Raw genomic sequence first — 13283 nt, forward strand, 5'->3', positions numbered from 1 at the left:
CAGCAGCAGGTTCAATCTCTACTTCATTGTCATTACTAGGTTGAGCATCAACATGAACATCATTATTAACATTATCGCTAGGTTCATGCTCATTACCAGATTGTGTTTCAGCATCAGAAATAGAAATATCATTAGGATTCTCAGGTGTGTCAACAACAGGTTCAGTAGAACATGCAAAGTCCTATCATTTTTCTTTCTCTTCCTTTTAGAAGGACTGGGTGCATCAATATTATTTCCTTGAGAATCTTGCTCAATTCTCTGAGGATGGCCCTCAGGATACAAAGGTTCCCGAGTCATTTTAACACCTCTAGTCATAACTCTAACAACATTATCATTTTTCTTACTATTCAATTCATTGAACAAATCATTATGAGCTTTAAGTACTTGTTCTACTTGAGTGGTAACCATAGAAGCATGTTTACTAATAAGTTTAAGTTCACCTTTAAAATTAGCCATATAATCACCCAAGTGTTGAAGCATATCAGTATTGCGGTTTAATTCTCTACCAAAATAAGCATTGAAGTTTTCTTGTTTAACCATAAAGTCATCAAACTCAACCAAGCATGGGCTAGCAAAGTTAGCAAATGGGATTTCAGCTTTCACAACAAAAAAAAGACACATCCGTGACATTTTGGGCTGAACGAAATTTTTTTCTATCATACATATGACACTTCTATGATGATAATTATGACAAAACCTGGTATCATCATAGATGTGGTGGGCTTCTACTTCTATGACAAAAAATCATGACAGAAAATTGGCTTTTCGCCCTGGGCGGGCCGGAGACGCAGCTGCATGACATTCTTTGGGCCGTCCATGATGGAAAAAAACGTGGTAGAAGCGAGGGCGGGGGAAATTTCGGGAAGTTCCCGGTTATGGTGGGAGGTCGGGGGCCGAGCGATGCGCGTTTCACTTGTACACGTACGCGCGTGTGTGTGAGGCGTTGGCTCTAAATGAACCCGAGCGATGCGTTGGGCTCTAACTGAACCCGAGCGATTGCACTGCAGGCTACGCGTTATTGAACCCGAGCGATCGATCGATGGCTGTTAACTGAACCCAATCGAGTGATTCCTTCGTTACTGCTGCTAACTGAAGCCGATCGATGCTGCCTTTGGGATGAACAGTGAGCGTTGCGGGGGGGGTGGGGTTTCGATGAACAATGAGCGGTGGCGTTGCCTCTGGATGAATAGTAGACGGTGGAGGGGTGCCCGTGGAGGGGTGGTTGAACAGGACCCCATGGTGTGGAGGGCTGGATGAACAATAGACGGTGGAGGGGTGGTTGAACAGTAGCCGGTGGAGTAGCGCGCGGTGGAGGCTGGATGAACAGGAGCCCGTGGAGGCTGGAGGAGGTCGACGGTAGCCCGTGGAGGCTAGAGGAGGTCGACGATGGAGATGAACATTATCCCGTGGAGTCCCGTTTTGCAGTACGCCAAACCCCTCCCGATGAACAGGACCCCCGTTTTGACCGTAGGAGGTCCGTTTCATCCGTTTTGCGGTACGCCACACCCCTCACGATCAACAGGACCCCCGTTTCAACCGTAGGAGGTCCGTTTCGTCCGTTTTGCGGTACGCCACACCCCTCCCGATCAACAGGACCCCCGTTTCGACCATAGGAGGCCCGTTTCGTCCGTTTTGTGGTACGCCAGACCCCTCTCGATCAACAGGACCCCGTTCTGAACGTAGGAGATCCGTTTCCTTCGTTGTGCGGTGCGCCAGGCCTCGTTTCCATCGCCTGTTCCGTCCAAGCCCTCTCGATGAACACGACCACGCATTCCATCCCGACCCAGCCGGTTGGCTCCCACGCGTTCCGTTGCCTCCCGATGAACACAACGCATTCCGTTGCCTCCCCGTGAACACGACGCATTCCGTTGCCTCCCCATGAACACGACGACGACACTGTTTCTCAGTTCCGACCCAGCCATGTACACGAGCCCTGGCCGTACGTATGCGCGAGTAGGCGTTCGAGACCCCGCCCGTATGTACACATACATGGCCATATTTTCTTTCTTGCACCCTGGCCGTTGTACGTATGTGTACATGCTACATGCGCGCATCTATTACGACACGTATGCGCCTCTACTATGACACGTGCGCGCCTCTACATCCACCAGTATATATGTACATATATGTTCGTGACCAGAATGACAACGCTACGTACACTTCGACCAGGTGGGTCCCGACTGTCAGGCACTTCCTTTCCTGCGAAGATGTAGCTGGTGGGTTCCAGCTGTCAGGGGGGCGAATCAATTTTTTTCCCGAACGCACTTCCTTGCGTGCGAAGATGTAGTTGGTGGGTCCAGGCAGTCAGTGGCAAACGTTTTTTTCGCAAAATACGGTGGCCCATCCGGTGGGTCCCCGCTGTCAGGTGGAGGAATAATTATTTTGCACGTAATAAGGAGGCACTTCCTTGCTACGGTCGTGGATCCAGCTGTTAGCCTCTCCACGTACAGTCCACGTCCAATGGAAGCCGTTCCTTGACCACGCCGTGCCGAGAGCACCAGGGCGGTGGACGACGGCGAGACCTAGGAAGGGGACGACGCCGAACCGGGGAAGACGCGGCAGTGGATGCCCATGCATAGAGGAGTACGAGGGTTCACTGGTTCGCTGCAGTGTCAGGCTACCGTCGCCGCAGAATAACAAGGGGTGTCAGTCGTTGACCACGTTGACCAGGCCGTGCCGAGAGCACCAGGGCAGTGGACGACGGCGAGGCCTAGGAAGGGAACGACACGGAGGCAGGGAAGAATCGGTAGTTGTTTCCCACGCGAAGGGGAGTACGACTGTACGAGGGTTTACTAGTTTGTCTGTCGTTGCCGGAGAATAATAGTAGGTGTGGGTGAGGAGAGGGATGGCTAGGCCAACGATGGGAGTACGGTGGGGCGGTGAGGCCTATGCGGCAGCACAGCCGGCCGCGGGGAGAGAGCAGGCAGTCCCTCCGGCGCTTGTTTGAGCGGATGGAGCAGGAAGAGCAGAGATTGAAGAAGCACGACGGCCGTTCGATGGACATCCAACAGTCACTGCTTGTGCGTCAACCTTTTTGTTAGGAAAGCCTCAAATCTGTGGGAAACAGCATACAACCCATCTGCCATTATTTCTAATAATTTACAGCCCATTTGCTAATTCATAAGGTTTTTTTGGAGCCCATATTCCTTTTGTTAGCATTACAGCCCATATTGCGGCCAGGTTAAAAAATTATATGAAATTTTGCATATTTCGGTGCGGTCCGAACTGTTTTTAATCCCGAGATTTCGAGTCACATTCAAACTGATTTTAAAAATAAATGTATATCAATATAAAATCCAACAAATTCTCATTACTAATGGGCCATTTTCTCGGCCAGCCGAATGAAAGCTCTCCTCGTCTTGAAAGATTTGCAGCCCAACAGGCGTGACAAAGCGACTTACGTGGCAAATCACAAAAAAACTGGGCTGTGGTCGTGGACCCAGCTGTCAGCCTCTCCAAGTACAGTACTCTTCCGATGGAAGTCGTTTCTTGACCACGTTGACCACGCCGCGCGGAGAGCACCACGGCGGTGGACAACGGCGAGGCCTAGGAAGGGGACGACGTGGAGCCGGGGAAGACGCGGAAGTGGAAGCCCGCGCGGAGAGGAGTATGAGGGTTCACTGGTTCGGCTACGGTGTGAGGTTGCCATCGCCACAGGGCCTGGCCAGCGGTGGGAATAGTAGAGGGCGGTGAGGCCTCTGCGGCAGCACAGCCGGCCACGGGAGGCAGGAGCATGCGGCACGACCGGCGTTGCTTTGGGCGGCTGGAGCAAGAAGACCAGAGGTTGAAGAAGCACTACGGCCGTTGGATGGACATTGTACGGTCACTAGAGTTAGAATCATTCATATTGACTAAGTTGACAAAGCCCTTCGTCCCCGTCAACTTAGTAGGCCCACAAGTCAGCATCCCACCAAGGTGGGTCCCAGCTAGCCGGGGGAGTATTCATTTTTTGTGCGTAATAAGGAGGCACTTCCGGTGGGTCCGAGCTAGCAGGGAGAACATTTTTTTTTGAGAAATACAGTGGCCCGTACGTCAGGTGAGTCCCAGCAGTCAGGGGGCAAACGTTTTTTTCGCAAAATACGATGGCTCGTCCAGTGGGTCCCTGCTGTCAGTTGGAGGAATCATTATTTTCCGCGTAATAAGGAGGCACTTACTTGGTGCGGCCGTGGACCCAGCTGAGACTCTCCACGTACAGTATACTTCCGATGGAAGTCATTCCTTGACCACGTTGACCTCGCCACATTCCGTTGCATGCATGCATCCATGGGCATGGTGTGTGTCCCCTCTGTCAGCCTCTCACGTACAGTCATCTTCCGATGACTCTCGGTTGTTGACCACGTTGACCACACCGTGCCGAGCGCAACCACACTGGAACGACCCATAGATGGGGAAGATGGTGCAGTGGAGTCGCTGATGGAGAGGAGTGGGAAACTTCACTGGTTCGGGTGCGCGGCAGCACAACCGCGGTGCCGCCCACGGGAGACATGAGCAAGAACATAGGTTGAAGAAGGTGCACGGCCGTTGGATTAACGTCCAACGGTCCATCTGCTAGAATCATTTGTTGATTAAGTTGACAAAGCCGTGCGTACACGTCCGCTTTGTAGGCCCACAAGCCAGCCACCAAATCTGACGGGTCCCAGCTATCAACGGGATGAATAATTTTTTTCGCAAAACAAGGAGGCACTTCCTTCCGTGCGAAGATACAGACGGTGGGTCCCAGCTGTCAGGTGGAGGAAACATTTTTTCAGCTTAATAAGGAGGAACTTTCCTTGCGTGCGACTATGGACCTCGTGGATCCCAGCCGTCAGGCTCTCCATGTACACTCCTGTTCCGATGACTCTCGTTTGTTGACCACGCCACACCGAACGCAGCGAGGCAGTGGACGACGGCGAGGCCTCGGACGGGAACGACTCGGAGATGGGAAAATGCGGCAGTCGAGTCGCAGATTGAGAGGAGGAGAAGGGTTATAACTGGTTCTGTTGCGGCGTGGGGCTGAAGTCTGTGGAGAATAAAAGGAGGTGTCGAGGGGTGGAGGGATAGCCTGGCCGGCGGTGCGGTAGCGCTTCGCAGCGACGCATGCTAAGCAGAGCCGCTAGCGGCCGGAGGCGGGACCAGGCGGTCCCGGCGACGCTGGAGGAAGAAGATGAGAGATTGAAGGTGCATGCCGGCCGTTGGATATAAATCCAATGGCTGTGGATGACACAATCATTTGTTGACTAAGTTGACAACGCCCTGCGTAGGCTTCGACCTATTGGCCCACATGTCAGCCTGCAAAAATGTGGCATATATTTAACCCATGTTTTCTAGAATGTACAGTCCATTTGATGGGCTGGGTGAACAAATAATTTTGCGTCAATCAGGCCCATTTATATTTTCTAAGAAATCCCAGCTCATTTGCACTTCCTTGAAATACACGTATTAGGTGGGCTCGTTATATATATAATGTTATGTTAGAAGGAGCTATTAATATCAAAGAATAAACCGGCGAGGCACATTATATATATATATAATTATGAAATTAGCGAGTTATTTCCTCAAAATAAAAATGAGCGCGTTATTATTAAATTGGTCCTTAAAATCTTCGCAAGCTTTTGTACGCAATCACCAGGATTTTCCTTGCCTGTGAGTCAAAAACAACCAGGATTTTCCTTGCCAACTTCCGTTAAACATTTACTTGTATAAGTTAATAACACGTGGGATGTTTTTATAATGTATATATAAGTCACTATAAAATATACGATAGTAGTAATAATATAAATCTTTCCCTAATAATAAAGCACGGATTGACTCTTTGGGTTCACCATCACAATACGCTTCTTTCCGTGAATTTACACTTTCAGTTTTTGTTTCCGTTAGTTTTGAGGCGGTACTAAAAACTTTGTCCATCCAATTGGTCCACGTCCACATTCTTTTATTGGGCCTGCACGCATGTTTCGGCCTGTATGCACTCTTCTGTATCTGTACCTTACCTGATTTTCACACATGTACTCGGAGTAATCCCACCTCGATTGCTTACATGTAAGTCTACCAGTTTATATACCTAGGAAAATTGCATATCAATAACGAGCCTCTTGGATCAACAAACACAGAATGAGAACAAAGTGAAATTGTACAACAAGACGGCAGTCCGGCGCGAAGCTGTTCAGTCCCTCGCTCGCCGGGGTGAGGAAGCGGAGACACAGCGCGCAGACGCCTATGACCCAGCCTGTTCCACACGCTGGCCACCTCTACACCACGCACGACATGGACACGAGCGCGGTGGCAAGGTAGCTTGAGGCTCGTGGTGGACCGCATCCAGCAAGGGGAAGGTCGGATCCGTCGGCTTGGAGAGGGAGGTGTGGAGGAGCACGCGGGACAGAGGGCGAAGGAGGATGGAGGTGGAATGTCGAGGTCGGGTTGTGGACTCGGAGTGGAGGAGCCACGGAGAGGCCCGGGAGCCACCACGGCAGCGACGAGAGCGAGATGGGCCTGGCCATGCTCGGCGGTCGTCAGCCGACTTCGTGTTTCTCTGCTAATGATCCCTGACCACCTGCTGCCCGGGGTCAGCTTTATGCTGTTATCTCAGTTTGCTTGGTAGTTTCACTCTTGCTTAAGATTAGACCTAGCCGTGTAGATGCAGATGTACATTGGAGGTACAGTGTTGGCACTAACGTCTTGGATAAAAATATTTTTGTATGCACTCCGAGTGGGTCAGTCTATATACACTTAAATTTTCACATTCAGTTTCCTTCAGTTAGACGACAGCAAGGAGATAATGCACTCCTTTTTTCTGAAAAATATCATAAGGGACATCTTTTGGAAGAATGACGAGCCATGTTGGCCGTAGTTGGAGTGAAAGAATTACAACTTTTTTGTGCCAAATAATCAAATATAGCACTGGTTCAGAAAAAAAACTGAAACCATGAGAAATGTTGTTGTTGGATGTCAGTGCGCATCATGTATCCTCTTGGCCATGTCGGTCATAACAGCAACAACTTTCTTCAGGTTGGTGATGCTCATATTGTCAATCATTCTCACTATGATGCGTGAGACAAAAACTCCTAAGGCGGTTTGGTAATTTATGATGTTATTACACCGGAGCACATGTAATGACAGACCCGGTAAAGAAGAATAGAACGTAAGTGTGTGCCATATTTTTCCCGTTGCAATGCACGGGCCCTTTTGCTAGTATATATAATGTGGTTAGAAGGGAAAACATAAATTGGACACAACATTACTTTTATAAGAGTCCTACGTTTTATACCCCAGAGTAGGCATACTAACAAGTTCACACACAAATACAACAGAAAAGGAAAACATTCATATCAAACTCAGGTTCACAGGACACGTTCATATTCATAGCCAACATTCACTATCAACAACTCAAAAGATTCATATATACACAAGCTCAGCATATCTATGCATCCAAATGATTGATAGATCAACGACAATATTCATACATAATTCACAAAAAGATTCAGATATACGCATGTTCAGTATGTTTATGCTTCCAAATGATTGAGATCACACCCAATATGATCCATGGACGAACTTTAATTACCTAGGGTACAGACTGGTAAATGGTGTTCAATCGGAGGCACTTCTTGCTAAAATTAGTTCTTGTATGAGTAAACTTTCAAGTACATAAGAGGCAGCACAGACAATCTGAACTTTGCTTGTAGGTTTATCCTCAAATAGTGGCCTCGTGCCGAGGGAGGTTTGAGCAACTTGGCCACTACTTTCATCCAACTAGTTTACTGGCTCATCTTGGTTCTGTATCTCGCCAAAATTCTACATTGCAGACAAGAAAGGAGGCGGTTGAGAAAATGAACCACCCAAATTTTTTGTGCAGCTCAACTGAAATGGAGCATCCTTGGCGTGCAGACTGGTTAACTTCTAGATGAATATACGCGTCAACCAACTTGTCTGGAATCTTTAGACTCCATGCCATATAGTTCGCTACCATATGTGCCGATAACCAAAAGGCACAAGTTGGGACCAAAGACTGGACTACGTTTTTCTGGGCTATGCACCAAGCAATATTTTTGGCGTTCACTCTCCTAATACTTGGAGTTTGACAATTGGTTGACACCGGTTGATACTCGAATGAATATAGGCACTTCTTGTCAACATCGATGCTTGTCTGAGTGAACTTTGGAGTACATAGCAGCAGCATGAGTACATGTCCATCTGATCATTTTGTGCAGTTCTACTGAAATCACCCGATGTAATGATTTGCCTGCGAGTTCAGGCTCCAAATTACTCCTTTATGAAATCGGCAAACAGTAGCACAATACCAAATTACCAATACATATGACAGGCATAATAATCAGGATAAAGACCAGTACCAACCTATGTGAGGTAGCATATCAATTACTATTTCTTTTGACTGGAAGATGAGATAAGCCAAGTGACTGATAGCAAAGGAAGAAAGCAAGCAGAGATTAGCGACTGATATTTAAGGACAGAAGCTGCCGAGGTAATGAAGCACCCAAAATTTTTGTGCAGTTCCACCAAAATCGAGCATCCATGTTGGCACATATATTGAGAGAGTGAGATTACTGTAATAGTGAGACTAGTTGATGAAACATACACTAACAAATAGAAGCACCCTCATTATCTTAATGGGTAAAGTTAGCAACATAGTAGTCTTGCTTAAAGAGAGGTATTAGTTTATTTAATCAGTGCCAATTAGCTCAAGTCAACACTCAAAGCATTGCCATTTATCATTGGTTTCAAAACTTTAACGTGCAAAGATAAAGGAGTTTCTCATGACAGTAGCATGATACAAATAGAGATGACAGCAAACTAATATGTATGAAGGCCTTAGGCCCGTACCAACCTGAGAAAAAAAGCTTATTCATGTAGTCCCATAAGAGATGATAAATCACTCACTGGAATCACACAATAGTATATATTTTTGTGCACTTCAAATGTATGGTTGAAATCACTCTTGTTTTCCAGTGTTGAGATTATATCAAAAGATTATCAAGAACTTCCAGCAGAGTTAAAGCACTAGCTGGGATACAGTTTATTGTATTGTCTTGTGTAGTTCCAATAAAATGTATGATTGGCACAACATGATCCCTGTTTGCAAAAGTAGGAACAAGGTCAAACCTTCATTAGCTTTGTGAGAAAGGATAGAAAGACATTAGCATATTACTCAAATAGTAGCATCAAATTCATGATGGACAATACGCAAAACATTGCCTCATTGAACCAATGGCAATAAATTAACATGCAAAACAATAGCACTATTATGTCATGACACTAATAATATTCCCTCCCTGCTCCACCACATGATTCGCCTCCATAGACAAACATACACACATACATGGTTCAGCACAGGGTCCTACTAAAGATTTGTTTAACTCCAACAGGAAAATTAGGCAGTAATAAATTAGTGGTACTTAAGTACTCCTAATTAATTAAGTTAGACAGCAGAAGTGGAAGGGCTCCCTGGAGGACCGTCTCACATGTAAGGTAGTCGTTGCTGGAGCCCTTGAATGGCCTCGACTGAGGCCTCTGGCTTCAGCAAGATAGCCTTGGCACTGTTTATTCTTCTTCTTCTTCCTCTTCATGCTCTGTTTCTCTTTCTCCTCAATAGTTGGTGAAACCAAGTACATGATTGGCCTTCTAATTCAGAATTGGTTTTGCCCGTGAGGGAGTACAAGTGTACTAGTAAAAAACAACATTATTTTCTCATGGCAGTCTGAAAATAGAGATGAACACATGCATTAAATATCATTCTTACCTAAAGGAAGGTTATGGCGCAAATATGGATGATGAGGATTGGAACATAGATCTCCCTTTGTGCAGTTCCACCAACATGAACCAACTGTTCCATTCTGACATTCCAGTTAAACAGCACAAAAGTCACTTCTTTTAAAAAGAGTTTTGTGCAGTGCACCAAAAGGTCACAATAGCAACCAGGTGAATTGGATATCTTTGTTTGCACAAAAAGGCACAAAGGAAATAGTCAGAGTCTCAAACAATTACAGGCAAAAACATTTGGCTAAACTTTTCATGGCTTATAACAGTGGCATGGCTTCATTTTTACCAGGGACATTAGATTAAGAACAGCTAAGGTTGCGTTCGGTTCACAGGTTTGGTGCAGGATTTTCGTAGGAACACAATTCCTACGGTATTCTTTCCCCTCCAACCGTTTGGAACATGGGAAAGGTGAATAGTGTTTCATAGGAAAGCTAGTCTAGTAGTACCGATTCCATAGGATTAGAAACATCCACGCGCTGCTCATTTTTTGGGCGGAAGCCCGAGGCAGGCGCTCGCTGCCATGCGTTAGATAGGTTGTTGTGCTGTGTTGCCGGAATAAAAAAATCAACCTATGTGTGGTACGTGAGGTGAGGACTAGAGTAGTCACTGTGCAGCTGAATAAACAAATAGCATCTCATACTACCAAGCATGCTACTCTAAAAAAAAATTGTACATTTCGTAGTCCATCCGAACACATTCTCTTGAGTGTTTCCTCCGGTTCAATGTTCCATAGTTTTATACCTACATTCCTTTCCTATTCCTATATTTTCATCAAGACCTATGTTTTCTGCCCCTTTATTCCGAACGAAGCCTAAATATTTGGTATAAGGGCATGGGACAGTGGGTGCACCAGCAGTCCAGCACCATGTACGTAAACAGGGGCATAAAGTGGTGATTCATAGTTTGTTGCCCCGAGAAACAAACATCCAAGAAACATATCTGGGTTGGTGCAATTTTTGTTCACTCTAGCCACCTACTCCTATGTGTGGATAGCAAATCTAGTCCAGGTCATACCACTGTGTACAGCGTTACCCCTATATTTCCCTTTTCGACCAAGAGACCGGTTGGATGACTAGTCTGTACTACATTCACCCCCTTTCCTTCCTGTTTTTACCAAGTCCGATGTACATACTAAATTCCCCCACCCCACTTTATTTCTTGTTTTAACCAAGTACTCCCTCCGTCCGGAATTACTTGTCATCAAAATGGATGTGTCTAGAACTAAAATACATCTAGATACATCCATTTCAATGACAAGTATTTTCAGATGGAGGGAGTACAAGATTCGACTCCATGAAGTAGCTTTACCTCTAACAATAGAAGAAAAAATATGTGACGTTGGACCATCCGATCGAGAGGGGCTGAGAGGTAGAAAATGATGCACATGCAGCGACGTAGCGATCTGGGGAAGTAGAGCTAAGGCGGTTTCGAACGAAGATATACCTGAAGGACGTCGGGATGTGGATAGGTGGGCGACGAGAGGCCGGATCCGCCCACAGGCAATGACGAAGGGATCGGAGGACCTCCCGCGCCGACGCTCGGCCAGAGATAATGGTGCGACCGGCAGTGGGTCTCCTCCCTCGCTGTCGATGATGCCCTAAACGCTGCCCCTCCTCCCCTTCACCGGCGGAGGGGGATACGTCCGGATCTGTAACCAGCGGTGAATATAGAAAGCCAATGTTTTTTGAAGGGAGAAAGACAGTTTTACTACCCCTATCTTGTTTAGATCTAGAGAGGATGAGATTGTGTGAATAGAGCAACCCTAGCAAGCAAGTGCGGAGGCTTCGGCCTATATATATGTAGTGGGGTAGTTTTCCTTTTTCACTCCATCAAGACAATCGTTTAAAATTGTGTACTACTACATGCCAGGTCGCGGTTTTTTTAGTTGTTGATTGTTTTTTGAGATAGCTACCCGCTTGTTCCAAGTGGTGTTACGGTGCGCCAGGTCGCACTTTGTATCGTTCAAGTCTGGTACTACAAGTCCCTCCATTAAATGAAGAACCACCCCCTCGTAAAAATTGTGAACAAGCCCATGGCTAAAATTAGCGGAAATGCGGGTTGCCCCAACATGCATTATTATTTATATTCTATACTCCCTCCTTTCCTAAATATATGTCTTTTTTATTAGCCACACCTAAGACAAGAATTTTTTTATTAGGAGTGAACCCCACATGTCATAGACACAAAAATTGTGGCAAGATTCCCTTAGGCAAGCCAAAGTGTGTGTAACAATTTTAGCAACTCAGGTTAGGCAAGTGTGGCAAGTGTGGGAAAAATAATGTGGCAACATAAGACAAATATAGTCACAATCCAAACAGCCTCGTAATTTTTTGTGACATGCATGAAAATTTGGTTAGTTAAATTTATAGTCAAAATTTGGCAAGGTGCATCAAATCAACACATGCAAGTATCAAAACGAAAGTCACGGCATGCATGCATGCGTTCTACTCCCTCCGTTTCCAAATATAAGTCTTTTTAGAGATTGCAACAAGTGACAACATACGAAGCAGAATATGTCTACTCGTACATATGAAGTAGCCCATTTGAAACGTGTAAAAAGACTTATATTGAGTGCAGTGCTTTGATGTGTCGCGTCAATTCGTACAAGACCGAGAAATTTGATTACTACAATGCCCTCTCCCACGCGGACTGAGCTCCGGTGCCTTAAATGCACCTACCTTTGGCTGCATGACAGGAGGGCCAACCACCTGTTGGGCCCACCTGTCATAGACGCAAAGGCAGGAGCGGTAAGTATAAGCTTTCTCTATACGCTATCCATCCCGCACGAGGTGGACGGACATGCAGCAGTGGATTCAATACTGTAGAAGTAGGAGTAACATCATTGTTCGTCTTCTCGAAGAGGCGAAGAGCCAAGCGCAACCCGAACATGGCAGTTGCGAATGCTCGAGTGGTGCGGTTCCTTGGAGTACTAGTCAGGCTCTTGCATGAGACAAAATTGCTATTGTTTAACAATTAAACTCCATTATCCATTGGTTGATACTCATTCTACATAGGTCCACGCGCTTAGCACCGTTTCCTCTTGGGGTTACCAATGTTTATTTGCTAATTAATAGAATTGCATGCAATGAACTAGCCATTGCAAGTCATTAAAAGCATGCACAGCTCTCATCTCTTATTGGTTGATATGTCAAGAAACAAGAAACAAGGTAGAAGTTAATGCACCGTGCCTAAGTGTTTTGGGACTATTTGGTTTTCGTAAGATGACTTACACACATAGACGGAGGGAGTAGTATAGCCCTGTAAACCAGAAAGGAGTATTTGCCTTTTTAGAGATTGATTTCAACAAGTGACTAGACTACACCGTGTGCAGTACTCCCTCCCTTCCGGTTTATAGGGCTCAAATCTCAAATCTCATGAACCAAGGCATTTTGCGATTGGAGTAATGTATCTCGTACTTTACAAAACTACCCTAATTAAACTCATACATTAATTACGTAGTTCTCTTGTTTTCCTCTCCACCTTGGTCGCGGTGCACTTGCGGGACATTTCAAAGCATCCGGGCCCGCGTG

The sequence above is a fragment of the Triticum urartu genome, chromosome 2A (assembly GCF_056163025.1).
Source record: "Triticum urartu cultivar PI428250 chromosome 2A, HENAU_Tu73, whole genome shotgun sequence".
Classification (NCBI taxonomy): domain Eukaryota; kingdom Viridiplantae; phylum Streptophyta; class Magnoliopsida; order Poales; family Poaceae; genus Triticum; species Triticum urartu.